This window comes from Chiloscyllium punctatum, chromosome 6 (assembly GCF_047496795.1).
Source record: "Chiloscyllium punctatum isolate Juve2018m chromosome 6, sChiPun1.3, whole genome shotgun sequence".
Lineage (NCBI taxonomy): Eukaryota > Metazoa > Chordata > Chondrichthyes > Orectolobiformes > Hemiscylliidae > Chiloscyllium > Chiloscyllium punctatum.
In genome coordinates, this window is record NC_092744.1 from 15,348,317 (window position 1) to 15,375,979 (window position 27,663).

A 27,663-nucleotide genomic window follows, 5' to 3' on the forward strand; every position below is an offset into this window, starting at 1 on the left:
AGGCCCGACCAGTGATCTTTATGGCACTCCATTAGTTACAATTTGCCAATCTGAAAATCACCTAATTGTCTTGACCTCTCTTTCTTGCTGGTTAGTTAGACATCCTCTAACCATACTAATATTTCACCTCCAACATTCTTATTTTGTGTAGCCAGTTCCTCTTTGACATCCTATCAAGTGGCATTTGGGAATCCATGTACAGTATATATAGACCCTTCTTTATCCACCCTGTTCTGTCCGCAAAAAAAAGTAATAAATTGGCCGAACACCATATCCCTTTCATGAAATCATGTTGACTCTCCCTGATGGCTTTATGATTTCCACATAAACTACAACTTCCTTAGTAATGGATTCTCACTTTTTCCAATGAGTGAAGTCAGATCACTAACCAGTTGTTTCTGCCTCCTTCCTTGAATAGGGATTTTACATTGTAATTTTCTGATTCTCTGGGACCTTTTCAGGATCTTTGCAATTTTGAAAGCTTACAACCAGTGCCCTCACTAATTCTGTGGAGCATCCTTTGAAAACCCCTTGGGTGCAGGCCACAAGGCATAGGGAAGTTGTCTGACTTTAGGATCATTAATTTTCCCAGCACCTTTTCTCTGTGATGGTTTCTCCTTGTTGATTATAATAATCTTGTGCACCTCTAACAAATCTCCCCTTAATCTTCATTGCTTCAAGTAGAGCAGGCCTATTTTTCCAAACTGACCGTGTCAATAACATGTTCCATCCCTGGAACCATTTTGGGGTATCTCCCAGCGTACCCTCCTAAAGACCCTCACATTCTTAAAGTGTGGTGACCAGAGCTGAGCCTGCTTTTTTAAGTTGGGGTTTCTTAGAGGTCATCATAAGTTCTTTTTGTTTTGTAGTTTGCCACTCTATTTAAAAACACTAGTAACTATTGCCCAGATTCAGTTCCTGTTCTTCCTTCTTCCCTAAGAACTGTTTAATATTTGACTCAGCATCCTTTTAGTTCTCTTGGACATTTTTGTGGTTTGTTTTTCTTAAATTCATGGGATGTGGGTGTCACTGACTCTGGTAATGTTTGTTGCCCAAGCCTAATTGTTCTGTCTGGGGTGGTGAGCTGCCTCCTTTGTGTATACGCAGCTCCTGTAATTTTCTATAAAATGATCAAGGGTAATGTATCACTTTGTAGAACATCTTAATTCAATAACTCGTCATGTGTATGTGTTTTTTTTTGTTTTGGTATACCATGTAGAAATTGAACAAATCAATACTGATTGCGTCAGATGCTGTGAGGGGTGACCTTATAGAGGTTTATAAAATCATGAGGGGCATAGATAGGGTAAACAGACAAAGTCTTTTCCCTGGAGTCAGGGAGTCCAGAACTAGAGGGCATAGGTTTAGGGTGAGGGGGAAAGATATAAAAGAGACCTAAGGGGCAACTTTTTCCCTTAGAGGGTGATACGTGTATGGAATGAGCTGCCAGAGGAAGTGGTGGAGGCTGGTACAATTATAACATTTAAAAGGCATCTGGATGGGTATATGAATAGGGAGGGTTTGGAGGGATGTGGGCCGGCTGCTGGCAGGTGGGACTAGATTGGGTTGGGATATCTGGTCGGCATGGACAAGTTGACCGAAGGGTCTGTTTCCGTCCTGTACATCTCAATGACTCTGACTCTATGTTTTGGAAATGTCTTCCATGATGTGGAGTTGGGTATCTTTGTTGGTTTTGCAAGGTTGTGACATGTAAGACCATGGGTAGAGTACAGATTTGAAAGGTGACTTAATCCCTATTGTTTACAACATCCAGAAAGCCTGGACAACATTCCTCATTTCGTAGTGGGATGCAACATTGCAGGAAATCCCTTTTGCCCTTCTGTCAGCTCATGAGACTAATTACATCGCTTTACCAAACTCCTACTCTCTCCCATATCCTGCAATTTCTTCTTTGCTTCTGGTATTTATTGAGCTCACTTCTTGAACCTGCTTCTGTCACCCTTTCGCAGAATTTTCCAAATGGCAACCATTCACTTCACAAAGAATCATAAAATTGAATTATATCATATAGAAGGGGTCCTTTGGCCCTTGAAAGTTTACGCCCAAAAATATAAAACTACCTACACAAGCCCATAACCTATTATTTTATGTCAGCCCAGTTTCTTTTACAATTTCCTTAAATCCTGTTCTAGCTAGTGACCTCTGTGTTGTAGGAAATGGCTCCTCCTCATTTATCCATCAAAACCATCTTTGATTTTGAATTCTGATCTCCCAGCATCAGCATCTGCACTAACTCTGTGCCATTGACATCTCTTAGCCTTGGTTCCATTCCAGTAAACCTCTTTTTCACCCTCTGCAAGGCTTTCATATCTTCCCTAAAATGTAATACCAGAATTGAACACAATACTTCAGCTGACACCAAACCAGTGTCCTATAACCGGTGTAACATTCCTGCTTTTCTATTGCACTCCTCTTTTCATATCAATGAGAATTCCATATGCTTTAATTAAAATTATGCCATTAACTGATAAGGTGTTATAACACAAAGACAGATAGCTGAACTAAAATCAGCCTTCCTACCTCTGTATTTGCAGCACAGTAAAATTAAAACCTCCAAAGACCTTCAAAATTGGCCCCATTACTTCCTAATCAGAATCTTTTTGTTTGAATGACTAATCCCAGACTCTGCAAATAATTGATTCTAGACATCAGGGGCTGAGCTTACACAAAAGGCGTCGCAGTTTATGAGCAACATCAAGCGACCGTGTAATCAAATTACTGTCTGTGATATAAAAGTAACATTTATTTTTCAGTTGCATTCACACAAAACACAGACAAACAAACAAACAAACATAGTTAAGGGACAAATGAAGGATAATAACAAAACTGTCCAGATGACATTCCATGATGTGTTGTTTCACAGGCAAAGATAATTGTTTCTTGATTGGATTTTTTGAAGGTGTCAGTCAAGGTCACCTTATCAGTGCCCTCGGAGGACGCCAGTGATATTTAGTTTCTGTTCTCTGAACTTGCAATAGCTAATAATAGAAGTTAGATAGGGGAGCTTTCGAACCTTCATGCTGTAGCATGACTAGCCAAACTCTTTCTCCCATTAAACAGTGTCCAAACTCAGGTGTTTCCCTATCAGATTGGCTGTCTCCCCATGAGGCCCCAGTTACAATTTGGCATCAGTCTTTCTGTTTGAACATAATCTCTGTTCCAGACTTCCTGGACCCAGTTTCCAAGTGTTTTTTCATAGAATCCCTATAGTGTGGAGGCAGGCCATTCAGCCCATAGAGTCTACACCTCTGAACAGCAATCCACCCAGCCACATCTCCCTAACTTATCTCTGTAAGCCTACATTTCCCATGGCTAACCCATCTAGCCTGCACATCCTGGGATACTTCACTATCGCTAATCCACCTAACCAGCACATCTTTGGCCTGGAGGAGGAAAGCCACATAGTTACAAGGAGAGTGTGCAAATTCTGCACAGACAGTCGCCCAAGGCTGGAATCGAACCAGGATCCCTGGTGCTGTGAGGCAGTCGTGCTAACGACTGAGCCACCATGCTGCCCTCCCTTTTGTCTCTTTCTCACTTTAGAGTTTTCAGTCTCGCAACATCAACCCAATGAGTTTAAAGATTAGCCTCATAACTTATTGTTAAAATAAAATGGACTTACATTACAAATTGATTGGAAGAGCTTCTGGTTTCCCAAACATTTAAGCAGTACGAATGCTTGTGGATTCTCAGAAGCAAGTTTATCTCTCTGTCCGTTTTCCGAAATGTCTTGTGTTGTGGGTTTTTGTCTTCCTGTTGGCTGCAGTGTTCACCATGCGAAGCAAGTTATGATGGCTTTGCAAAGCTTGGTTTTGCAATTTACTAGTATAATTACCTTAATTAAATCACACCACTCGCATCGTCAATATGCTGTCTGTTCAACTGATCACAATTTTGTTGCCAGATGCTAACTCTTCACTATATAGTCCTCTAATCTTTTTACTATACCTGCATTCAGTTGAAATTGAGGGCATCAGATTATTGGTACACCAGCTGCTGCACTTCTGTTGAATGGTGTACTCTCCGTTCTGCAATCTACCCAATTAGCGACTTTACAGTGGTCTGATCAGTGAGCAACATATGGGAAGCATGAACCTTATATAGAAGCAGAAGTTGCTTTGTAGGAAACTGTAATTCCTCAGAAGTTTACTTCAGTTTATAGCCATAATTTCAAAATCCCTTTTGTTTCTTAGTGTCACTCGATATTGATTTTAGACAACATATGAAGTCTTCACTGTCTTTAAATATGTCCAGTGAGCTCCCATGTTGTAAACTTGCAGACTTCCTAACATTAGTTGTACAGGAGCTCAGTCAGAGCAGCAGCAAATCCCACCCAGAGTCCTGTCAGAATTCCAAACGGCTGATGTAAGGAGCATCAGTGCAAAAGTGAAAACTGATGAGCAGGCAATGGTCATCTTCCCATTCTATTTGCAGGTTTTGAATATAGTATCTACGTTGGCGGTAAAGTTAGACTGATACCTAAAAAGCAATGTGAATAATGTAACTAACAAAAGAATCAACTCATTAAGAATGGCATTACCGGTGGTGTGTCCAAGCTGCAGTATATGGAGGATCAAGGCTGCCATTGTGATCCAGGACAGACTTATCTGCAGCAACTGTTTGATGTTCAAGCAGCTTTGGATCAGAGTTTACGAGCTAGAGGCCGAACCACTGACACTGTGATGCGTTAGGGAGGGGACAGTCACCTGGATTCTGCGTACAAGGAGGTACGCTCACCTCTTGGCGTTGGGTGTTCCGATGTGGTCAGTGGTCAGGAACAGAAGGTGACAGCAGGTGAGGGAACCCAGAGTGTGGCAGCTTCAGCCTCTGCAATTGTTCAACAGGTTTGAGATTCTCTCTCTCTGCTTTATTGGACAAGAACAGGACTGTGGGATGGATGGCACCATGGTAAAGGAAACCATTGCAAACCAGGAGATGTGTTATTTCTAGCATGCTTCACACCAACATCATTAGTGCAGTCTCAACCAACGGGTGGGAAGCGGAAAGCTTCCTGATCAGATCTGGAGTCAGGCAGGGCTACCCACTCTCTCCTGCCTTGTGTGTGTGTTGTATAGAGTCTAGAGTCTATTAGGAAAGAATACCAAGCCTGAGAAAGGTAACTATTCCAGGCCGCGGAGGCCTGTGGATCAAAGCCTCCCTGTACAAGGACGATGTTGCTGTTTTCTGCTCTGATCCACTGTCAGTGCACAGACTCACGAGCATCTGTGACCAGTTTGAACTGGCCTTGGGAGCCAAGATAAATTGAGGCAAGAGTGAGGCCATGTTCTTTGGGAACTGGGCCGACCAGTCCTTTAGCCCTTCACTGTCAGGGCAGAGTACTTGAAAGTGCTGGGAATATGGTTTTGAGGGGCCAGGGCATGTGCAAAATCTTGGGAGTAGCGTATCACCAAGGTGAGGTAGAAACTGATACTTTGGAAGCACTGTGCTGTCACAGTCACTTGAGCCATCTTTCACTTCGTCTGGAGGTCAAAGGTCGACTGGTTCTGCAAGGACTTATCTGAATAAATTGGGGAAGAATGTGCCTAATGTTGCCCTCATCCTAATGGCCACCTTTGTGTGTGGCTGCATCAAGCTGTGTGTAAACCCTTGCTACACAAACCCCAAATGTCACTATGCATTGAGGTTCTACCTGTCCCTGGTGTTGTGAAGGATGGGACTGGCCTCATTGCTGCAGAATGCTCTGAGTAGTTCGGTATCACCTGTCCTTCATGGAGAAACTTGTGAAGAAAAACACCTTTTGACCTCATGTCCATCAGGAAGTGGTCAACACACGGTGTCCTGCAGGAAAAGGAGAGGGCGTGTCTTGTCAGGTTGTTCCCTGAGGAGACTGTCAAAGTCATTAGGCAGAATATCTCACCACCAGAATGTTCCAACAAGCACCAAGACGTCGCCCGGCTGATGGGAAAGGCACTACCTTTGTACAGCCCGGACTGTCTGCACCAACACGCTATCCTTGAAGTGGTTGGGGTGGTGGAAGAGGGTTGCTGGTGGAGGTGGTAGAAACTGTCACACACCCGCTGGAATGTGCCTTTATAAAGGAAGTCAGAAGGGAGATGCTGTGTTTTTTGTCAAGGTTTGCCCCCAGCAGCTCCATGATGCAGGACTCCTTGGTCTGTTTCCCGAGATGCACACCGAGACGAATATTGACTGCGCTTGGAGGACCATCAACTCAGAGAAGGATGCCCTTTGGTCTGCACAAAACTTGTTGGCCTTCCAGAGGAAGGAGTTGACTTCAACCAAATGGTGCAGATTGTCACATTCCAAGGCCCAGGGCCACGTGCTGAGGGATGCACTAAAGCTTGGGGCAGCTGCCACCAAGGCACAGTGGGAAAGACAACCATCTGAGGTCTTTTCGTCAAAATTAATTGGGAGTCTGTTCTGTTATCCGGACCTACCTGGTACCTCGAATGCATCTAAATATAGTCTTGCACAATTAAGAAATGCCTTTAGTTTGCTTGCTGGTTAGAGTCAAACTCCAATATTTGTTTGTTTCTTCATGTGTTACTGTACAGAACCGAGCTACTTCAGTGGCTTTGTGTGTACGTAAAGATATTTTCATGATTAAAGTTTTATTTTGAAATTAAGATAAAATGGTACATTCTTGAAAGAGGTTCTGCAGGTAGTCAATTCTGAGTCAGGTTGGGAAAGTTATCAAATTTCTGGTAAACAGAAAAGGTGACAAAAAAATTGTGCATGTGGTCACCACTGATCTTTCTAGATTTCACTTTCACTGATTAGCGCAACATAGCGAAGAGGTGTCATGTGATAATGCTATTTTCCAGAACCTGAAGCTATTCAGGTTGTATTATCATAACTTTACTGTCAGATTATGCACTTTGGCAGGAAAGTTAAGAGAAGCTGAATGTTCTTTAACTAGAGAAAGACTGCACAAAGTTACAGATTTGGGAGTCCGTATCTGTGAATCTCAAACAGCTAGCTGCCAAGCACTGGGGATGTTGGCCTTTACTACAAAGGGAATTAACCATTAAAAGAGACACATCTTTCTAAAACTATACAAGATATTAGTTAGATTGCGGCTGGAATTTAGTGAACAGTTGTGGTCCCATTATCTAAGGAAATATATACTAAAATTGGAGGCACACTCAAGAAGGTTCGTTAGACTGATCCTGTGGATGGAGTGATTATCTTACTAGGAGCGTTTGAGTAGGTTGGGCATGTACTCACTGGAGTTTTGAAGAACGAGAGATGACCTTTTTGAAACATAAAGGATTCTTAGCGGATTTGACAGGGTAAATGTAGAAAGGTTATCTCCCCTAGTGAGTGTGTCTCTACCAGAAGGCATAATGAGTGATCAACCAATTAGGACAGAGATGAGGAAGAATTTCTTCTGTGGAATTCTTCACCATAGAGGGCTGTGATGGCTGGGTCATTAAGTCCATTCAAGGCTGAGATAAATAGATAGATAAATAAATAAATAGATAGATTTTTAAACAGTAAGGGGATTCGAGGATTACGGAGATAAGGTAGGAATGTGAAGTTGAGTGTTATCAGATCAATTATGATCTCATTTCATGGCGAAGCAGACTTGATGGGCTGAATGGTCTGCTCCTACTCCCTTTCCTTATACATTTCCTGCTGAATGACCTTCCTAAATTAGGCATGGCTTGTCAATCCCAGTGAGGGTCAGTTCTTGTCTCAGTCCACGTTCTACAGCATTGACCCAAGTACGAAGCAGATTTGCAGTGTTACAAATGAAACCTTTTTGCCTCTTTTATAGCTTCCTTCATTAGCTGGCACCTATTTTAATAGGAACACCTTTAAATACTGAGTAGAGTGTAGGTGAGCAATGAGAGGTATGAAGTTTCCTGTTATGGGGAAATTTAGAATTAAGGGTAGCCATTTTAAAATAATGGACTGCCGATTTATGATAGAGATAAGGATTTTAAAAAAAATCACATGTGGGTCATAAGTCTTGTGAGCTTCCTTCCTCAAAAAGCAGTGAAAGCAGAGTACTGGAATATTTTGAAGGTAGAGATAGATTCTTGACGGGTGTTGGGGTGAAAGGTCATTGGAGTAGGCAGTCATGTGGAATAATTAGACCAATCGCGATCTTATTGAATGACAGAGCAAGTTTGAGGGGCCGATTTGCCCACTTCTGCTCCAATTCATATTTAATAGAAAGAATGGCCAAAGAGCCAAGTTCTAACCATTTTTATTTTGAAGGAGTTGGATAATTTGATTTGAATCTTTCAATGACAGGACTAAAGACTCTATCAAAAGTGACGAAGGTGATACATCACATTCTGGATCCAAAATGGCAGTGGAATAGGCCTCATGATCTGGAACTCCACCACTCTGTCCATTTCTTTTTTTTTCTTTCTTTTTCTTTTCATATTTTTCATTCCTTTCCACTTACCCCAGGCAGCTGAGCCAGCAGTGGATGAGAGGTGAAGCCCAGTGGTGAGCATGTGGGACACCTGACCTCAAGGTAAAGCCCAGTGTGGATTCATCTGTTCCATCTGCTTTTATTTTTTTTCCCTCTTTCCCTGCTTTAGAAGGACTGTAATACTGAACTTTAAACTTTATCTTTTTCATGTATACCTAAGATTTTATACCTAGGCATCTCTGCACCTAAGCTGGTGCTAGAGATGGCGACTTTGTAAACTTTTCACTGTGCTCCTGCATCTCTGTACTTGAGTGCATGTGACAAGAAAACCTAATTCTATTTCTCGCATTCAGGAGAGTGACAGTGCATGCTGAGATGTAGAGTTGGTGAAGATATCAGAACGAGGGTGGATGAAGGTGGTATTAGAATTTTAAGAAGAGAACAATTTTAACTCAGTGTGCAGACAGACAGTGGATGTTGGTGAGGTCAAGGGTAATGATTGTACCAGAAATTCTGAGGGAAGTGTATGAATACCAAACTCTGCATGCCATGTTGTAACAGGCACAATATCGATACAAGTTCTACGTTTGGTATGCTTTCCTTTACTGGTCAGAGTATTGAGTACAGGAGTTGGGAGGTCATGTTGCGGCTATACAGGACATTGGTTAGGCCACTGTTGGAATATTGCGTGCAATTCTGGTCTCCTTCCTATCGGAAAGATGTTGTGAAACTTGAAAGCGTTCAGAAAAGATTTACAAGGATGTTGCCAGGGTTGGAGGATCTGAGCTACAGGGAGAGGCTGAACAAGCTGGGGCTGTTTTCCCTGGAGCGTCAGAGGCTGAGGGGTGACCTTATAGAGGTTTACAAAAATTATGAGGGGTATGGATAGGATAAATAGGCAAAGTCTTTTCCCTGGGGTCGGGGAGTCTAGAACTGAAGGGCATAGGTTTAGGGTGAGAGGGGAAAGATGTACAAGAGACTTAAGGGGCAACTTTTTCACGCAGAGGGTGGTACGTGTATGGAATGAGCTGCTAGAGGATGTGGTGGAGGCTGGTACAATTGCAACACTTAAGAGGCATCTGGATGGGTATATGAATAGGAAGGGTTTGGAGAGATATGGGCCGGGTGCTGGCAGTTGGGACTAGATTGGGTTGGGATATCTGGTCGGCATGGACGGGTTGGACTGAAGGGTCTGTTTCCATGTTGTACATCTCTATGACTATCTATAACATAGAACACAGAACAGTACAGCATAGAACAGGCCCTTTGGCCCTCGATGTTGCGCTGACCTGTGAACTGATCTAACCCATCTCCATACGCTATTCCATCATCATCCATGTGCTTATCCAAGGATTGTTTAAATCTCCCTAATGTGGTTACAGGGGGGTCAGGACTGGCAGTTAAACATCCAAGGATTTTCAACTTATCGAAAAGACAGGGAGGTGGGCAGAGGGAGTGGGGTTGCCTTGTTAGTTAAGGACAAAATTAAATCTATGGCACTGAATGACATAGCGTCGGATGATGTGGAGCCTGTGTGGGTGGAATTGAGGAACTACAAAGGCAAAAAAACCATAATGGGAGTTATGTACAGACCTCCTAACAGTGGTCAGGACCAGGGGCGTAATGTGTTCCGGGAAATAGAGAAGGCATGTCAGAAAGGCAAGGTCACGGTGATCATGGGAGACTTCAATACGCAGGTGGACTGGGTAAATAATGTTGCCAGTGGATCCAACGAAAGGGAATTCGTGGAATGCTGACAGGATGGCTTTTTGGAACAGCTTGTCATGGAGCCCACAAGGGAGCAGGCTATTCTGGACCTAGTGCTATGTAATGAACCAGACTTTATAAAAACTCTTAAAGTAAGGGAACACTTAGGAAGCAGCGATCATAATATGGTAGAGTTCAGTCTGCAGTTTGAAAGAGAGAAGGCAAAATCGGATGTAATGGTGTTACAGTTAAATAAAGGTAATTATGAGGGCATGAGAGAGGAACTGATGAAGATCGACTGGAAGCAGAGCCTAGCGGGGAAGACAGTAGAGCAAAAATGGCTGGAGTTTGTGGACACTGTACAGAGGTTCATCCTCAAGAACAAGATTATCCGGGGAGGGATTAAACAGCCATGGCTGACAAAGGAAGTCAGGAAATGTATTAAAGAAAAAGAGAGATCCTATAAAGTGGCCAAGAGCACTGGGAAATCAGAAGATTGGGAAGGCTACAAAAACAGAGGATAACAAAGAGAGAAATAAGGAAGGAGAGGATCAAATATGAAGGTAGGCTAGCCAGTAATATTAGAAATGATAGTAAAAGTTTCTTTCAATACATAAGAAACAAACGACAGGCAAAAGTAGACATTGGGCCACTTCAAACTGATGCTGGAAGTCTAGTGATGGGAGATGATAAGGAAATAGCAGGAGAACTTAATAAGTACTTTGCGTCAGTCTTCACAGTGGAAGATATGAGTAATATCCCAACAATTAAAGGGAGTCAGGGGGCTGAGTTGAGTATGGTTGCCATTACAAAAGAGAAAGTGCTAGATAAGCTAAAAGGTCTTAAAATTGATAAATCTCCTGGCCCCGATGGGCTACATCCTAGAGTTCTGAGGGAGGTGGCTGAGGAAATAGTGGAGGCGTTGGTTGAGATCTTTCAAAAGTCTCTGGAGTCAGAGAAAGTCCCGGATGATTGGAAAATTGCTGTTTAAACCCCCTTGTTCAAGAAAGGATCGAGACAAAAGATGGAAAATTATAGGCCATTTAGCCAAACCTCGGTTGTTGGAAAAATTCTAGAATCCATCATTAAGGATGAGGTTTCTAAATTCCTGGAAGAGCAGGGTCGGATTAGAACGAGTCAACATGGATTTAGTAAGGGGAAGTCGTGCCTGACAAACCTGTTGAAATTCTTTGAAGAGGTGACAAGTAGGTTAGACCAGGGAAACCCAGTGGATGTGGTCTATCTAGACTTCCAAAAGGCCTTTAATAAGGTGCCACACAGGAGGCTGCTGAGTAAGGTGAGGGCCCATGGTGTTCGGGGTGAGCTACTGGTATGGATTGAGGATTGGCTGTCTGACAGAAGGCAGAGAGTTGGGATAAAAGGTTCTTTTTTGGAATGGCAGCCGGTGACAAGCGGTGTCCTGCAAGATTCAGTGTTGGGGTTGCAGCTGTTTACGTTATATATTAATGATCTGGATGAAGGGACTGGGGGCATTCTAGCGAAGTTTGCCAATGATACAAAGTTAGGTGGACAGGCAGGTAGTACTGAGGAAGTGGGGAGGCTGCAGAAGGTTCTAGACAGTTTGGGAGAGTGGTCCAGGAAATGGCTGATGGAATTCAATGTGAGCAAGTGCGAGGTCTTGCACTTTGGAAGAAAGAATACAAGCATGGACTACTTTCTAAACGGTGAGAAAATTCATAAAGCCAAAGTACAAAGGGATCTGGGAGTGCTAGTCGAGGATTCTCTGAAGGTAAACATGCAGGTTGAGTCCGTGATTAAGAAAGCAAATGCAGTGTTGTCATTTATCTCAAGAGGGTTGGAATATAAAAGCACCGTTGTGCTACTGAGACTTTATAAAGCTCTGGTTAGGCCCCATTTGGAGTACTGTGTCCAGTTTTGGTCCCCACACCTCAGGAAGGACATACTAGCACTGGAACGTGTCCAGCGGAGATTCACACGGATGATCCCTGGAATGGTAGGTCTAACATATGAGGAACGGCTGAGGATCCTGGGATTGTATTCATTGAAGTTTAGAAGATTAGGGGGAGATCTAATAGAAACTTACAAGATAATACATGGCTTGGAAAGGGTGGACGCGAAGAAATTGTTTCCGTTAGGCGAGGAGACTAGGACCCGTGGACACAGCCTTAGACTTAGAGAGGGTAAATTCACAACAGAAATGCGGAGACATTTCTTCAGCCAGAGAGTGGTGGGCCTGTGGAATTCATTGCCACAGAGTGTAGTGGAGGCCGGGACGCTAAATGTCTTCAAGGCAGAGATTGATAAATTCTTGATGTCACTAGGAATTAAGGGCTACGGGGAGAATGCTGGTAAGTGGTGTTGAAATGCCCATCAGCCATGATTGAATGGCGGAGTGGACTCGATGGGCCAAATGGCCTTACTTCCATTCTTCTAATGTCAGTGAAACATTGTCTTGATCACTCAAGGCTGGCACTTTTAATACAGTTTGCTGCAACGTTGGTACAATGCAGGCTTATATCTTCACATATCTATAGCCTACTTCAGGTGTTGATTATCCACTGGCAAACATGGAACAAGAGTGTGTTGTCAAAAACATGTCATATCAATGCTTGCTTTATTGATGGATGTAAGCAGAAATGGAGTTTTTAATCTGGAAAATTATTCTATTCTTTACTCCTTACTGGATGTATATGATTTGCCTGTTCAGGTGGTCACTTTTGAGTTAGATTGGGAAAGATATCAAACTTCTCATGCACCGTGAGGTGACAAACATTGTGCTTAGATCACTATTAGTCTTTCTGGATTTGACTCTGAGCTAGTTATTCTGTGTTTTACTCCCTACTATATGTTCCTTCCTGCGTAAAATTCCAACAAATAACTGAGAGTACTAAATTTGCTGAAGTTGTGCTGCTTTGATGTGGAGCTACTGCTGGAAGTTAATTTGAAGCAGGTTTCAAGAGAATTACAGATTTTTCTGATGATTTGCAAACTGAAATAACTGGTTGCAATCTCAGCAGAGGCTACACTTGGGCCAGGAAATTAAGTTCTTCATTCACAGCTGCCTGCTCAAGTTGGTTGCATCTGAATGGATCTTTCAGCTCAACTTGTCAGTGCTGTTGTTTAAACTCCATTCAATCCCATCGCTCTTTATCTAACCCTATTAGTATACATTTCTTTCTGATGTGTTTATTTTGCTTCTCTTAAAATAGAGCTGTTATTTACAGCAACTCTGTTGTGCCACAAAGATGCAGAAGTGCTGGTGGCGTTCAGCTGAACAGTCAGAGTTTGTGGAGAGGGCAGTCACATTAAGGATTCAGTTGTTGAACTCTTGTTGGAAATAAAATACAGAATATCAACATTTAAAAAGGAAGAGAAAGAAAGCGAAAGTGCTTAAATAAATAATGTGGTGGTTAAATGGCTGAATCGACCTTAACATAAGACATATCAAAGAATGATAATGAAAGAAGACAATAAAGGCAGAAGAAGCATTTGAAACAGAGCGGACATGGTTTTGAAGATGCTGAGTTGTCTTGACTGTACAAATACAGCAGAAGTGGTTGAAAGTGAGAAATGAGGACTGTACCCTAATGGGAAATACTCAACTTTTAGTTTTAAATGAGCAAATTAGGTGAGAATACGAAAAAATACATGCTGAGCCCTATTTTAAGATATATCACAAATGTACCAATGGTATAACGTAATTAAAAAAAAAGTTAATTTAAGAATTAAGAAGAACTCGATACAGTGGCACAATTATCCACTTAAGCTGGAAGAAGAGTTATACAGACTCTCACACTAATAAGTGTAAACTACCCACTTCTATCAAATGGTGGGTCACCCCAATCCTCCAGAAATGTATTCCACATGATTAGTATTCATCCTTAAAAGGTAGTGGGAGTTAAATTTGGAATGATTATTTTTACTCATTCATAAGGTGTGGGCGTCGCTGGCTGGGCCGGTGTTTTATCTCCCATTCCTTGTTGCTCTTGAGAAGGTGGTGGAGAGCTGCCGCCTTGAACTGCTGCAGTCCATTTGGTACAGATAGACACAGAATGTCCTGAGGGAGGGATTTTGACCAAGTGTCACTGAAGGAACTGCAATATACAGAGGAACCTCGATTATCCAAATATCGGATTATCCAGCAAGATCGCAAGGTTCCGATGCTTGCTAAACTATGTTATCTGGCATTCGATTAACCGGAATTCGGTTAACCCAATGAAACACTCCCCACCTGTGTCCTTCAGATAATCGAGGTTCCTCTGTATTTCCAAGTCAGGATGGTGGTGCAAAACCTTCTCAAGATGGGGCGAGAGAAAAAAGCCAAAGAACTGTAGTCGCTGGAAATCACAAATAAAAACAGAAAAAAAACCCTTCTAAGGAAACCTGAAACATTAACTCCAATTTCACTCCACAGATGCTGCCAGACCTGCTGAGTTTCTCCAGCAATTTCTGTTTTCATTTCTTGTGGTAAAACTTTGCCTCAAGTCTTGAGGAAATTACTTAGTCTGAGACTTTGAGTCTTGTTTCAAGAAGCTTTTGTTTGTGAATTCACAGAGAGGCTGCTACAGTCTCCACTGTCCCACAGTATTCTCTTGAGCCAAATAGTCAGCCTATATTAATTCAATAATACAAACAACTTTGCTTGTTTTACTTAGATTACACGCAGCACTCAAGTAATGTTGTATGCAATAAATCAAGGTAGAGAAAAGCACAGTGCAGTTGCTCTTTGTTCCCGATGTCGCTCAAGGACCGTGAGACAAACAAGTTTAATATACAGTCTCTGTATTTCATCAAACTATAATTACACAACCTCAGTCTTTATCTCCAGCAGTATTTTTCCACTCCAGCTGCCTGAGAGCCAGCTCATCTTTTACCTTGGTCAAGTATCCCATCATGCAGCAGTATGTCAAGTTCTTAGTACTTCCACGATTCCCTCCTTGTTGATCCTCCAGCTCAACACCTTATCTAGGATACCAGCTCATCCAAAAAAAGAGAGCATGTATCCTTCTGGAAAAGGACACACCTGTTTCTCGTAGAGGTCGTCATGGGTTATGGTCCGGTAGGTGATCTCCAGCTTAGGAGCAGAAAATGTGATAGGAATGAGCTGTGCCCAACAACAGCCTGTAGTTCTCCATGTGATACAAAGTATCAGGAGTATGATAGTCAAGGTGACGAGCCCAAGGTCTAAGGATGATCCCCACTTACCCAGATAGCGGAAGTCAGAAGAACACTAGAATCGAAATGGGAGCTTAATTTCATAACCTCCGTGTGAATGTGAATCATCAAATTAGAGACATTTTTAGAGTTACCCTGTATGTCGGTACACCATCCCACCCCCCAGTAACAGCACAGGGCCCACTGTTCTAACTGCGATGTGTTCAGCTATGATCTCAGTCAGGGCTTCAAGCGGTATCATTGATGACAGTTTCCAGTACTGTTTTTAATTTGCTCAATTCTTGGGAATGCAGACAGATTCCAAAATGAATAGAAGACATCCCAATCTAGGTGAAGAATCCAGTGAGGGATCCGTTTGGCTTCAGGGGTGAAGGTAACCCATCTGAGACTTTGATGCTAGATATTACATATCATATAACATGACCCTGTCCAATCTGAGGGAAGCCAAGGATAGGCCTCAAAACTGCCAATAAAATAGGTGCCATTGTAAGAGGTTAATTTGGAATCTCCGCCCCTCCACAACTTTGGACCAGGGTCTTTCCACAGGAATCTTATCAAGGGCACTAGACCAATTAACCAAAAAGTGATCTTGGGTAATTTTGGGTAGGTTCAGTCCAGGAGATAATAAAAGAGCATAAGTGTCAGTCGCGATGTTCCCATCTCGTGTGAAGCAAATGGTATCACTAACTACAAGGAAAGGGGGGCATTTGGAATCTGTTATAGTCGGATTGGTACCAATCTTGGAATCGGGCCAGTTTAGACCCTGCTGACTTCTACTCCTGCACGTCCTCACTGCAGTGGAATAAAGATGGTTGACTCTCCCCAGATCCTGACCCATCCTTTGCATATTCCAACTAAAATCAGCATTAGAGCGCGATAGATATTGTATTATGTCATCATTACAGAATTGATGAGTACTTTTGGCACGCCCATCACAAGGCCATACATCTCTATTTTCAGTTGTTTGTAGGCTGAGGTAGCTCAGGAATTGCAGGGTTCTCATCATTCGCTTTAGTAGTTGTCAAGTTGGTGGGGTTATGTATTTTGCAGTTGATCGTGTGTGATCACTCCTTGTGTCCTTCCATTTAACTGCAGTTTGGGTTGTCAGTAACACTTGATATGGTCCCTTCCACCTAGGAGACAGATCGCCTTTGTCAAGAAACTTAATGTGCATTAAATTGCCAGATCTAAAAGGATGTGTGTTTGACCCATGGCCTCTATCACCTTTGACTGATTGGCCTGGGCTGCTCTGCTCAGGGCTTGGGCATACTGTGTGTTTTCTCATTCAAACCACATCAGGGCTATTTCTAATGTAGACAGAGGGGGTCGGGTACCACTAGTCATGGTCTTCCCCTAAGTGTTTTAAACAGGGTTAGACCTGTGGTTCTATTAACCCGGTTTCAGAGGGTGAACAGGATAATAGGCAAGGCTTCAGGCCACTTTCATCTAGTTTCCTGAAAAGTCTTTGCAAGGGTTTTTTTTAGCATCCCATTTGTTCCACTATTCCTGAGGGCTGCAGTTGATAGGGGATGTGAACCTTCCACACAAATCCCATTATGCACACAGTGCTGTTACTACTTTCCCAGTAAAGTGGGTACTGCTATGATTCATTTGTCCCAGTATTCTAAATTGGAGGATAATATCTTGCAGAGGACATTTTACTCCTGTTCGGGCATTAGCTCTTTTGGTGGGAAATGTCTCCGTCCATCTGGAGAAGATATCTACTATGACCGTTATGTATCAAAACCCTCCTGAGGGGGTCATATGGACAAAATCAATCTGCAAGTTCCCAAATGGCCCCTCTAGGATAGATAGATGATCAAAATGTGCAAGTGTTCTTCCTCTGTTGTATTGTTAGCAAATAACACCGGTTTGGAGTCTGAGCAGATAGGGGAAGCTCTAAATGAGATTTTGGCTTTGGTTTTCACTAAGGAAAGGGACCTTTTTGTGAATGAGCACATTGAGGAGCTGGGAAACAGGCTTGAACAAATCAAGATTGATGAAGTTGATGTGCTGGAAATTTTGACATATATTAAGATTGATAAGTCCCCAGGGCCAGACCAGATTTATCCTAGGTTGCTCCAGGAAGTGAGAAAGGTGGCTGCTAAGCTGCTGGCAAAGATCTTTGCTTCCTGACTCTCCATGGGGAGTTGTACTGGAGGATTGGAGTGAGGCGAATGTTGTTCCTCTTTTCAAGAAGAACAGGCAAATCCTGGGCAATTACAGACCAGTCAGTCTTATGTCTGTGGTCAGAAAGGTTTTAGAAAGAATTCTGAGGGGTAGGATTTATGACTATTTGGAAAAGCAGAGTGTGATTAAAGGCAGTCAGCATGACTTTGTGAGAGGTAGGTCATGCCTCACAAATCTTATTGACTTCATTGAGGAATTGACAAGACAGGTTGATGAAGGTCAAGCAGTGGATGTGGTGTACTTGGACTTCACCAAGGCATTTGATAGGGTTCCCCATGGTAGGCTCATTCATAAAGTCAGGAGGTATGGAATACAGGGAGAGTTGGCTATCTGGATTCAGAATTGGCTGGCTGACAGAAGACACAGAGTGGTTGTAGATGTAAAGTATTCTGCCTGGAGGTCAGTGTTGAGTGGGGTCCCACAGGGCTCTGTTCTTGGGCCTCTGCTCTTTGTAGTTTTTATAAATGACTTGGATGAGGCGATTGAGGAGTGGTTTAGTAAATTTGCAGATGACACGAAGGTTGGAGGTGCCATTGATAGTATCAAGGATTATTGCAGGCTGCAGTGCGACATAGACAGGATGCAGAGCTGGGCTGAGAAATGGCAGATGGAGTTCAACCTGGATAAATGTGAAGTGATGTATTTTGGAAGGTTGAACTTGAATGTTGAATATAGGATTAAAGACCGGATTCTTGGCAGTGTGGAGGAACAGAGGGATCTTGGTGTTCAAGTGCATAGATCCATTGAAGTTGTCACCCAAGTGGAGAGAGTTGTTAAAAAAGCATATGGTGTTTTGGCTTTCATTAATTGGAGATCAAGTTTAAGAGCTGCGAGGTTTTGCTGCAGCTCTACAAGTCGCTGGTGAGACCGCACTTGGAATATTGTGTCCTGTTCTGGTCGCCTTACTATAGGAAAGATACAGAGGCTTTGGAGAGGGTGCAAAGAAGGTTTACCAGGATGCTGCCTGGACTCGAGGGCTTGCCGTATGAAGAAAGGTTGAATAAGCTCAGACTTTTCTCTCTGGAGAGAAGGAGGAAGAGAGAGACCTGATCGAGGTATACAAAATACTGAGAGGAATAGATAGAGTCAATAGCCAGAGACCTTTCTCCAGGGCAGGATTGACTGGTACGAGAAGTCATAGTTTGAAGATATTAGGAGGAAGGTATAGAGGAGACGTCAGAGGTAGGTTCTTTATGCAGAGAGTTGTGAATGCATGGAATGCGTTGCTAGCGGTGTTAGTGGAAGCAGAGTCATTAGGGACTTTTAAGAGACTGCTGGACATGCACATGGATAGCAGTGAATTGAGGGGTGTGTAGGTTAGGTTATTGTATTTTAGATTAGGAATAATTCTCGGCTCAGCATCGTGTACTTTTCTATGTTCTATGTTTCAGCAACATGGTTTACTCCTGGCATATCTACTATCTTAAAACATTGTTCGGGATTTGATGTAATATCCCTCCTTTTCCTACATGACCTTGTCAACCGGGCAAGAGCATGGAGGAGAGTACACGGACAGACCACCCTACCATCAGAATGCTGCCAAAGACCAGAAGCCCAGAAATCGCACTCCCCCTCTGAGGTTAGAAGAATGATTAATGAGGCTCCTAACCCATTGAAGAAGTCTATCCCCTTCCATAACTGGCTGGTCCAAACCTGCCAAATTATAACCCCTTACTGGAGATGTTCTTCTCGGAGCCAAAGTTGCATATGCCACCTCCTCGGCGGCTGTTAGGGATTCCTTTTCAGTCCCAGTCAAGAAAATGAGGATTAGATAGAGGGACCCAAGGAAGAGCAGCACGGTCAGGGAAGTATCCCCCAGAAAAAAAATGCTCCGGAACTGAGCTACACAGGCAGCATAGCAACCTTGGAGACATCACTCAATGCCTTCCAGAGGAAGGGGAACCCATTGTTGATTTTGTTGCCCGTTTTAAGGACATGTGGGAATCATCCGTGGGAGTGCCTCTGGATGGAAATGATCCTTTGGTGGTACAGACTCTGTTAAAAAGTGGTGAGCCCCGGATAGCTCAGGCTTTCAAGCTTATTAATCTCACCTGGTAACAGCAGAATTCGGGGGCTGTAGTTACCTCCCTCACTAATATGGACCAACAAGGTCTATTCAGTAAGAGGTCTGAGGGTCCGAAGGGCTAGTTTGTTCAATATCACCAATCTGAGAAAAAAACGCCCCGAAGATATTACCCACCTCGGTTAGGTGGGGTGGGAAATTGGGGGACAGGGGCCAGTTCAGTCCAAGGATAATGACATTTGCCATCCGTGTGGCTGGAAAGGTCTTTGGGCTAGAGATTGTCGGGTGCCTCTGCACCTGCAGGAATTCAGCCCTCTGTGCCTGTCCCAGCGTTTACACACTCAGATCACTTCCAGATTACACAATCAACCAGTCTATGCCTGTTAATATCCCACCCCAATCCTCCAAAATTCGATTCCACATGTTTAGCATCCCTGTTTAAAAAATAGTGGTGTTTCCTATTGGAATTGAGCTTATTAAAGCTCAAATCTGCAGGAGATTCTAGGTCATGATAACTCGTTTGTTTTTTCTTAAGAAAATGTGTTAAAGTTGTTTTTCGTTCTTTGGTGAATAGCTAAGAATTGTGTCCTTAAATTTGTGTCCTCTGGTTACACACCATCCTGCTAGTGAGTAAGAGATTTCTTCAAGCTTATTATATCAAAAGAGCATTCAGAATTGTCAATGTCTCTATTAAATCTCTCTTTAACTGCCAGAACTCTAGGGATAATACTCTACAGCCCCATGGTTTCTTCATGTTTGTGCGCTCAGGAGAACTTTCTTGATCACTCTGTCTCTTTCCCAAGACACCATTTTGGGATCTAATGCTGGATAATGAAATGGATCAAGCAGTGAATGCCACTGAGCAGAAGCACTTTATGATTAGTATCAGGCTGCAGTATCACAAGGATTATATTAGTTATGGAGAATCTGGTCAAAGACTAATTTAAAATAAAAATACTTATTTAGTCTTCCAGTTCATTTCAGCAGGTTGAGAGGAATCTGGTGCAATTAAACTGGAGTCACAGCTTGAAGGACAGGAATGTAATGGAGCAGTGGGCAGCCTTTTAAAGAGAAGGTGGTTTGGGTATAGTCTATTCCTGCAAGTAAAAAAAGGAAAGGCAACCACTAGATGGTGGCACAGTGGTTAACACTGTTGCCTCACAGCACCAGAGACCCGGGTTCAATTCCCGCCTCAGGCAACTGTCTGTGTGGAGTTTGCACATTCTCCCCGTGTCTGCGTGGGTTTCCTCCGGGTGCTCCGGTTCCCTCCCACAGTCCAGTACATGAGCAGGTTACATTGGCCATGCTAAATTGCCCGTCGTGTTAGTGAAGGGGTAATTGCTCTTCGGAGGGTCGGTATGGACTTGTTGGGCCGAAGGGCCTGTTTCCACACTGTAAGTAATCTAATCTAGATGAGCTCCCTGGGGGACTAAGGACTTAAAAAGCAGGGATGAAGCAGAAACTCTGTCTGGCTGACTGATAGAAATCAGAAACAAAAACCAAAAGACTCAAAATCTGATGACTGATATCAACTTGAAGATTCAAAGGAGAACCAGGCTGAATATAGAAGGTGCTGAGAAATGAAAAAGGAAATGAAAGACAGCTGCCAGTCAATTCTTGCACAATCACATGGGGAATTCAGAGCTGGCATTTTAGGAGATTATCGGTTGTCCAAGTTTCATAGTACTGGAAGCAGGAGTAGGCCTGCTTTGTGGGCGGCACGGTGGCATAGTGGTTAGCACTGCTGCCTCACAGCGCCAGAGATCCGGGTTCAATTCCCGCCTCAGGCGACTGACTGTGTGGAGTTTGCACGTTCTCCCCGTGTCTGCGTGGGTTTCCTCCGGGTGCTCCGGTTTCCTCCCACAGTCCAAAGATGTGCAGGTCAGGTGAATTGGCCATGCTAAATTGCCTGTAGTGTTAGGTAAGGGGTAGATGTAGATGTAGATGTAGGGGTATGGGTGGGTTACGCTTCGGCGGGGCGGTGTGGACTTGTTGGGCCGAAGGGCCTGTTTCCACACTGTAAGTAATCTAATCTAATCTAGGCCATTTGGCCCCTCGTGCTTGCTCTGCCATTCATTAAGACCACGGCTGACCTATCCATCGTCTCAGCTCCTCCTTCCTGTATTATCCACGTAACCGTTAATTCCCCTTCCATGCAAAAACCTATCCCAACTGTGTCTTGAATATATTTAATGAGGCTGCCTCTACTGCTTCGTTGGACAGGAATTCTGAGATTTCCTACTCTCTGCGAAAAGCAGTTCTTCCTCATCTCTGTCCTAAATCTACATCCCCTAATCTTGAGGCCGTGTCTCCTAGTCCTCGTCTCACCCACTGCCTGCCTCTATCTTAACTATCCCTTTCATAATTTTATGTGTGTCTATAAGATCCCTCTCATTTTTCTAAATTCTAGCGAGTACAGTCCCAGGAGGCTCAACCTCTCCTCATAGGGTAACCCCCTCATCTCTGGAAACAAACTGGTAAACCTCCTCTGCACCAGCTCCAAAGCCAGTCTATCCTTCCTCAAGTACAGAGACCAGAATTGCGCGCACAATACTCCAATTGTGGCTACACTAACACCTTGTAAAATTCCAGCAGACTCTCTCGGCTCTTAAATTCACCCTCTCTAGCAATGAAAGCCAATATTCTGTTTGCCTTCCCGATTACCTGTTGCATCTGTATATCGACTTTTAGTGATTCATGAACAAGCATTCCTAAGTCCCTCTGCACAACAGCACGCTGCAAACTTTCACCATCTAAATAAGACTCTGACTTACTATTTTTACTTTCAAAGTGGATTAGCTCACATTTACCAACATTGTATTCCATCTGCCAGACTCAATTAACCTATCTAAATCTCTCTGCAGACCCTCCACATTCACTGCAGAGTTTGGCTTTCCACTCAATTTAGTGTCATCAGCAAACTTAGATACATTACACTCGGTCTCCTCCTCCAAATTGTTTCTATATATCATGAATGTTTGTGGGCCCAACACCGACCCCTGCGGCACCCCACTCACCACTGACCTCCAACCAGAGAAACACCCATTTGTCCCAACTCTCTGCTTTCTGTTGGTTAACCAGTCCTCTATCCATGCTAACACACACCCCACACCTCCAAGTATTCTTATCTTATGGATGAATCTTCTATGTGAATCTTCTATCGAATACCTTCTCGGAATTCAAGTACACAACATCCTCCTGTTCCCCTCTATCCGCCGCGCTTGTTACATCCTTAAAGAACTCCAGTAAGTTGGTCAAACAGGACCTTCCCTTCCTGAATCCATGCTGTGCCTGCCTGGTGGAACCCTTTCCATCCAGATATCTCACTATTTCTTCTTTAATGACAGCCTCCAGCATTTTTCCGACCACAGATATTAAGCTAACTGGCCTATAGTTGCCTGCCTTTGACCTACACCCTTTTTTAAACAGTGGTGTGACATTCGCTGTTGTCCAGTCCACTGGGACCTGCCCAGAGTCCAGTGAAGTTTGGTAAATTACCACTAAGTTATCTACTATAACTTTTACCATTTCTTTCAGCACCCTCGGATGCATTCCATCAGGACCAGGGCACTTATCTACCTTTAGACCCTCAAGTTTGCTCAACTCTACCACTTTAGTGATAACAATTGAATTGAAGACCTGACCTCCCATCATAGCTTTAACAGCATTCTTTGGCATGTTAGGTACATCTTCCACCTTGAAGACTGACACAAGAGTTATTCGAGGCCTCAACCATTTCAGCATTACCCAATATTAATTCCCCTTTCTCATCCTGCAAGGGATCTATGTCCATTTTAGCCACCCTTTTCTGTTATGTGTATTTATAAAAACTTTTCCTTCTTGTTTACATATTCTGTGCTAGTTTGCATTCATTATATACCTTTCCTTTCTTTATTTCTTGCTTCGTGGTTCTTCGTTGCTTTTCAAAGTTTTCCCAATCCTCCTGTTTCCATTACTCTTGGCTACTTTGTAAGCCTGAGCTTTTCATTGAATGGGCCTTCCTTTTATTTCCTTGCTTATCCAAGGCTGACTCTTCCTACCCTTGCTATCCTTGTTTTTGACTGGAATATACTTTCCTTGAGCACTGTGAAAAATCACTTTGAAAGCCCTCCACTGTTCCTTAACCATTCCACCATATAACTTGCCTAACTTAGCCAATGCCATTATAGTCTTCCTTGTTTATGCATAACACCTGGTTTTGGATAATACTATTTCACCCCCTCCATTTGTATCCAAAATTTAATCATTGTGTGATCACGCTTTCCGAGAGGATCCTTAACTAAAAGACCATTAATTTTACCTGTCGCTTTACACAGGTCCATATCTGAGATTGCACACTCCTTTTGTAGGTTGGTTAACATGCTGTTCAAGAAAGTTATCATGGATGAGTTCTGTGAACTCCTCTTCAAGACTGCCTCTATTGACTTGATTTGGCCAATCACTGTGTTTGTTAAACACAGTGACTCCTGCCGTTCCGTTCTTATGTGCGTCAGATTACTTCTTGATGGATCGCCTGTGCCACTGTAGCATTATTTTTGGGTGGCCTATAGACTACTCCCACTAGTGACTTATTTCCCTTACTATTCCTGATCTCCACCCAAATGGATTCAATATTTTACTCCTTAGATTCTATATCGTCTCTCTCTATCCCCCTCATCTCGTCCTTAATTAAGACTGCAACCTCACCTCCCTTACCTTCCTGCCTAACCTTCCTAATCACCTCATACCCTTGGATGTTTAATTCCCAGTCATCACCACCCTTGAGCTACTTTTCTGTAATGGCAATTAAATGATACCTTTTTGTACTGATTTGTACAACGAGTTTATTGACTTTGTTTCAAATACAGACAGTGCCCTGATACTCATTGACCTTTTAGCATCAAGCAATCCCCCTGCCTTTGGCATATGATTCTACTGCCAATTTTACGTTGGTCTTTTCTAACTGTTGCTCTGCATTTCTTCCTTCTGCCTTTCTGCCAGGACTCCCATCCTCTAGCTATTTTAGTCTACCCTTCCTCACAGCCTCTCTGCTGCCTGAAGGGGAGCAGGATTACTAGTTGAGCTGTGGGTAAATTGGAGTAGGTTAGACAAGATTAGAAAGGTACGTGCAAGGCTCAGAGTCTGGTTGGGGGAAATAGGTTTCAATTCATGGCCCACTGCCACCTGTACTAGAGAAAGTGAGTTATACTATTGGGACTGGCTTCATTGAGCCATGCTGGGAGCTATGTCCAGACAAAACATACCACAATGGTTGCAGATGGGGCTTCTATGTTTTGTGAGGTGGGTTCAACTTCGATTAGATTAGATTAGATTCCTCACAGTGTGGAAACAGGCCCTTCAGCTCAACAAGTCCACACCCGGCCTTCCAAAGAGTAACCCACCAGACCCATTCCCCTCTGACTAATGCACCTAACACTATATGGACAATTTAGCATGGCCAATCCACCTGACCTGCACATCTTTGGACTGTGGGAGGAAACTCACATAGATGCTGGGAGAATGTGTAAACTCCACACAGACAGTCACCCGAGGCTGGAATCGAACCTAGGTCCCTGGCACTATGAGGTAGCAGTGCTAACCACTGAGCGACCGCACTGCCCCAGTTGATGGATGGGATGTTTAAAAAAAAATGGAAAAGAAGTGAGAGAACAGAAGTGCAGGGTGGTTAAGAGACAAGTAATAAAGTCTAAATAAATAATAATGGTAAAAATGTCAAAGACAAAGGCTCTTTGAATGAAGTAAGTGTAAAAAGATAGATAAATTTATGGTACAAATAGAAATAAATAAACATGACTTGATAGTTGTTACAAAGACAGGTTGCTGATTACCAGGAAAGGGAACTCCGTATTCAAAGGAATTCAACTTTCTTGAAAAGTAGGTGAATTGGACAAAAAGCTAGGGTAGAATTAATAAAGCAAGGGACCAGACTGGTGGTGAATAATGATAAAGGTACATTAGATTGTGATGAGGAAGCAGTTTGGGTGCAAATAAGGAATAGCAAAGAGAAAGGATTCATAGTTAGGAGTTGTCTATTGGTCCCTGAAGAGTTGCATTACAATTGAACAAATCAGGGAAATAGTGGAGGGATATAAGAAGGACATTTCAATTGGCAGGTGAGAATTTAATCTGCATAGATGGGCAAGGCTAACAAGGAAGATGAATTTGTAGTGTGCATCAGGAACTGTTTCTTGTATGTTGGAGAATCTGGGAACAGGACTGGATTAGATCTCGCAATGTGTATTGAATTAGGATTAATAGGGGATTTCAGAGTTAAGGATCCTTTAGGAGTTAGCACTCACAACATGGTGCATAGGGGCAGTTCAAAGGTACACAAGGGGAAGCCAATAGATGAACAGTGTCCTGCATTTAAAGCAGATAATTCATATGGCTCAGCAAAAGTTTATTCCAGTCACAGAGAAGGATTTGAGGAGAGAGATTCGAGACTTGTAAATTTCAAAGGCAGACAAGGAGAGTATCCAATTAAAATCAATATTAAAAAAAGTGAAAACTAAAGGCAGGCTAGATGATTACGAGTTTCTTAGGAATCAGCAATGGATGATTAAAATGGGAGAAAATGAATTATGAAAGTAAATTAGCAAGAAATATAAGCACAAACAGTAAGAGCTCTTGTAGATGCATATATGTAGATGCATATGTGTAAATATGCATATGCAGGTGCATACATGTAAATATGCATATATGTAAAAGAGAGCAGTGATAATGGATGTGGGGTCCTTGGAGGGTGATACTGGATAATTGATGATGGTTGACAGGGAAATAGCAGATCATTTAAAATCAATATATTGCATCAGCTCTCATTGTAGAGAATACTGTAATCGTCACAAAGATAAGAACTAAGTAAGATCTTAAAGGTAGGAAAGGTCTTGTGCCATCTCTATTAGAGGGTGAGGAGGTGCCGGTGTTGGACTGGGGTGGACAAAGTTAAAAATCACACAACACCAGGTTTTAGTTGAAGGAGCATTACTCTGAAAGCTTGCACTTCCAAATAAAACTGTTGGACTATAACCTGGTGTTGTGTGGATTTTAAGTTTATTGCAAGAGACAACGTATTTGACAAACTAATAGGACTGAAGGTAAACACATCACAGGGATCTAAGGGTCTGCATCCAAGGAAGTGGCTGTCGAGATGGTGGTAGCATTGGTTGAAATATTCCAGGAGTATTTCAGCAGCTAGTGTGACACCCCTGTTTAAGAACAGACTGAGACAGAAAGTGGGAAACTATAGGCCACTTAGTCTGACGTCTGTTATTGGGAAAATCCTAGCACATGTGATTGAGGAAGAAATAGCAGGACATTTAGAAAAAGTTATCATAATCAAACTGAGTCAGCATGATTTTCTCCAAGGGATAAATTTGCTTGAGACCTTTGAGAATATAACAAGTAGAGTAGATAAACTGTTGATATAGATTAGATTAGATTACTTAGTGTGGAAACAGGCCCTTCAGCCAAACAAGTCCGCACCGACCTGCCGAAGTGCAATCCACCCAGACCCATTCCCCTACATTTACCCCTTCGCCTAACACTTCGGGCAATTCAGCGTGGCCAATTCACCTAACCTGCACATTTTTTGGACTGTGATGGAAACCGGAGCACCCGGAGAAAACCCACGCAGACATAGGGAGAATGTGCAAACTCCACACAGTATACTTGGATTTCCAGAAGACACTTGATAAAGTGCCACATAAAAATGTTTTTGCACAAGATAGGAGCTTATCGTATTGGGGAGTAATCGAATCCCTACAGTGTAGAAGCAAGCCATTTGGCCTGTCGAGTCCATACTGATCTTCCAAAGAGCCTCCCACCACTACCTCCTCTATCCCTGTAAACCTGCATTTCCTGCGGCCAATTCATGGACACCATGGGCAATTTAGCATGGCCAATCCACCAAACCTGTATATCTTTGGACTGAGAGAGGAAACTCACAGGGAGCATGTGTAAACTCCACACAGACAGTCAGCTGAGGGTGGAATTGAACCCAGGTCACTGGTGTTATGAGACAGCATGCTAACAACTGACCTACTGTGCACTATGGATTGGCTAACACACAGGGAACTGGGGAGTAACAGGTCGTTTTCAGATTGCATAGATATAGCTCGTGGGAGATCCCCAGTTAGAAGTCCTAGCATCTCCATTAATTACTAATTATGAGAATACTTGAACTAGGTAGAATGTAGTG

General features: G+C 42.9%; 1 protein-coding gene across 4 annotated transcripts in view; it reads left to right on the forward strand.

Moving 5' to 3' along the window:
* Positions 1–27,663, forward strand: part of LOC140478741 (mediator of RNA polymerase II transcription subunit 12-like protein) — a 609,926-nt gene that overhangs the window by 363,046 nt on the left and 219,217 nt on the right. The window lies entirely within an intron of this gene.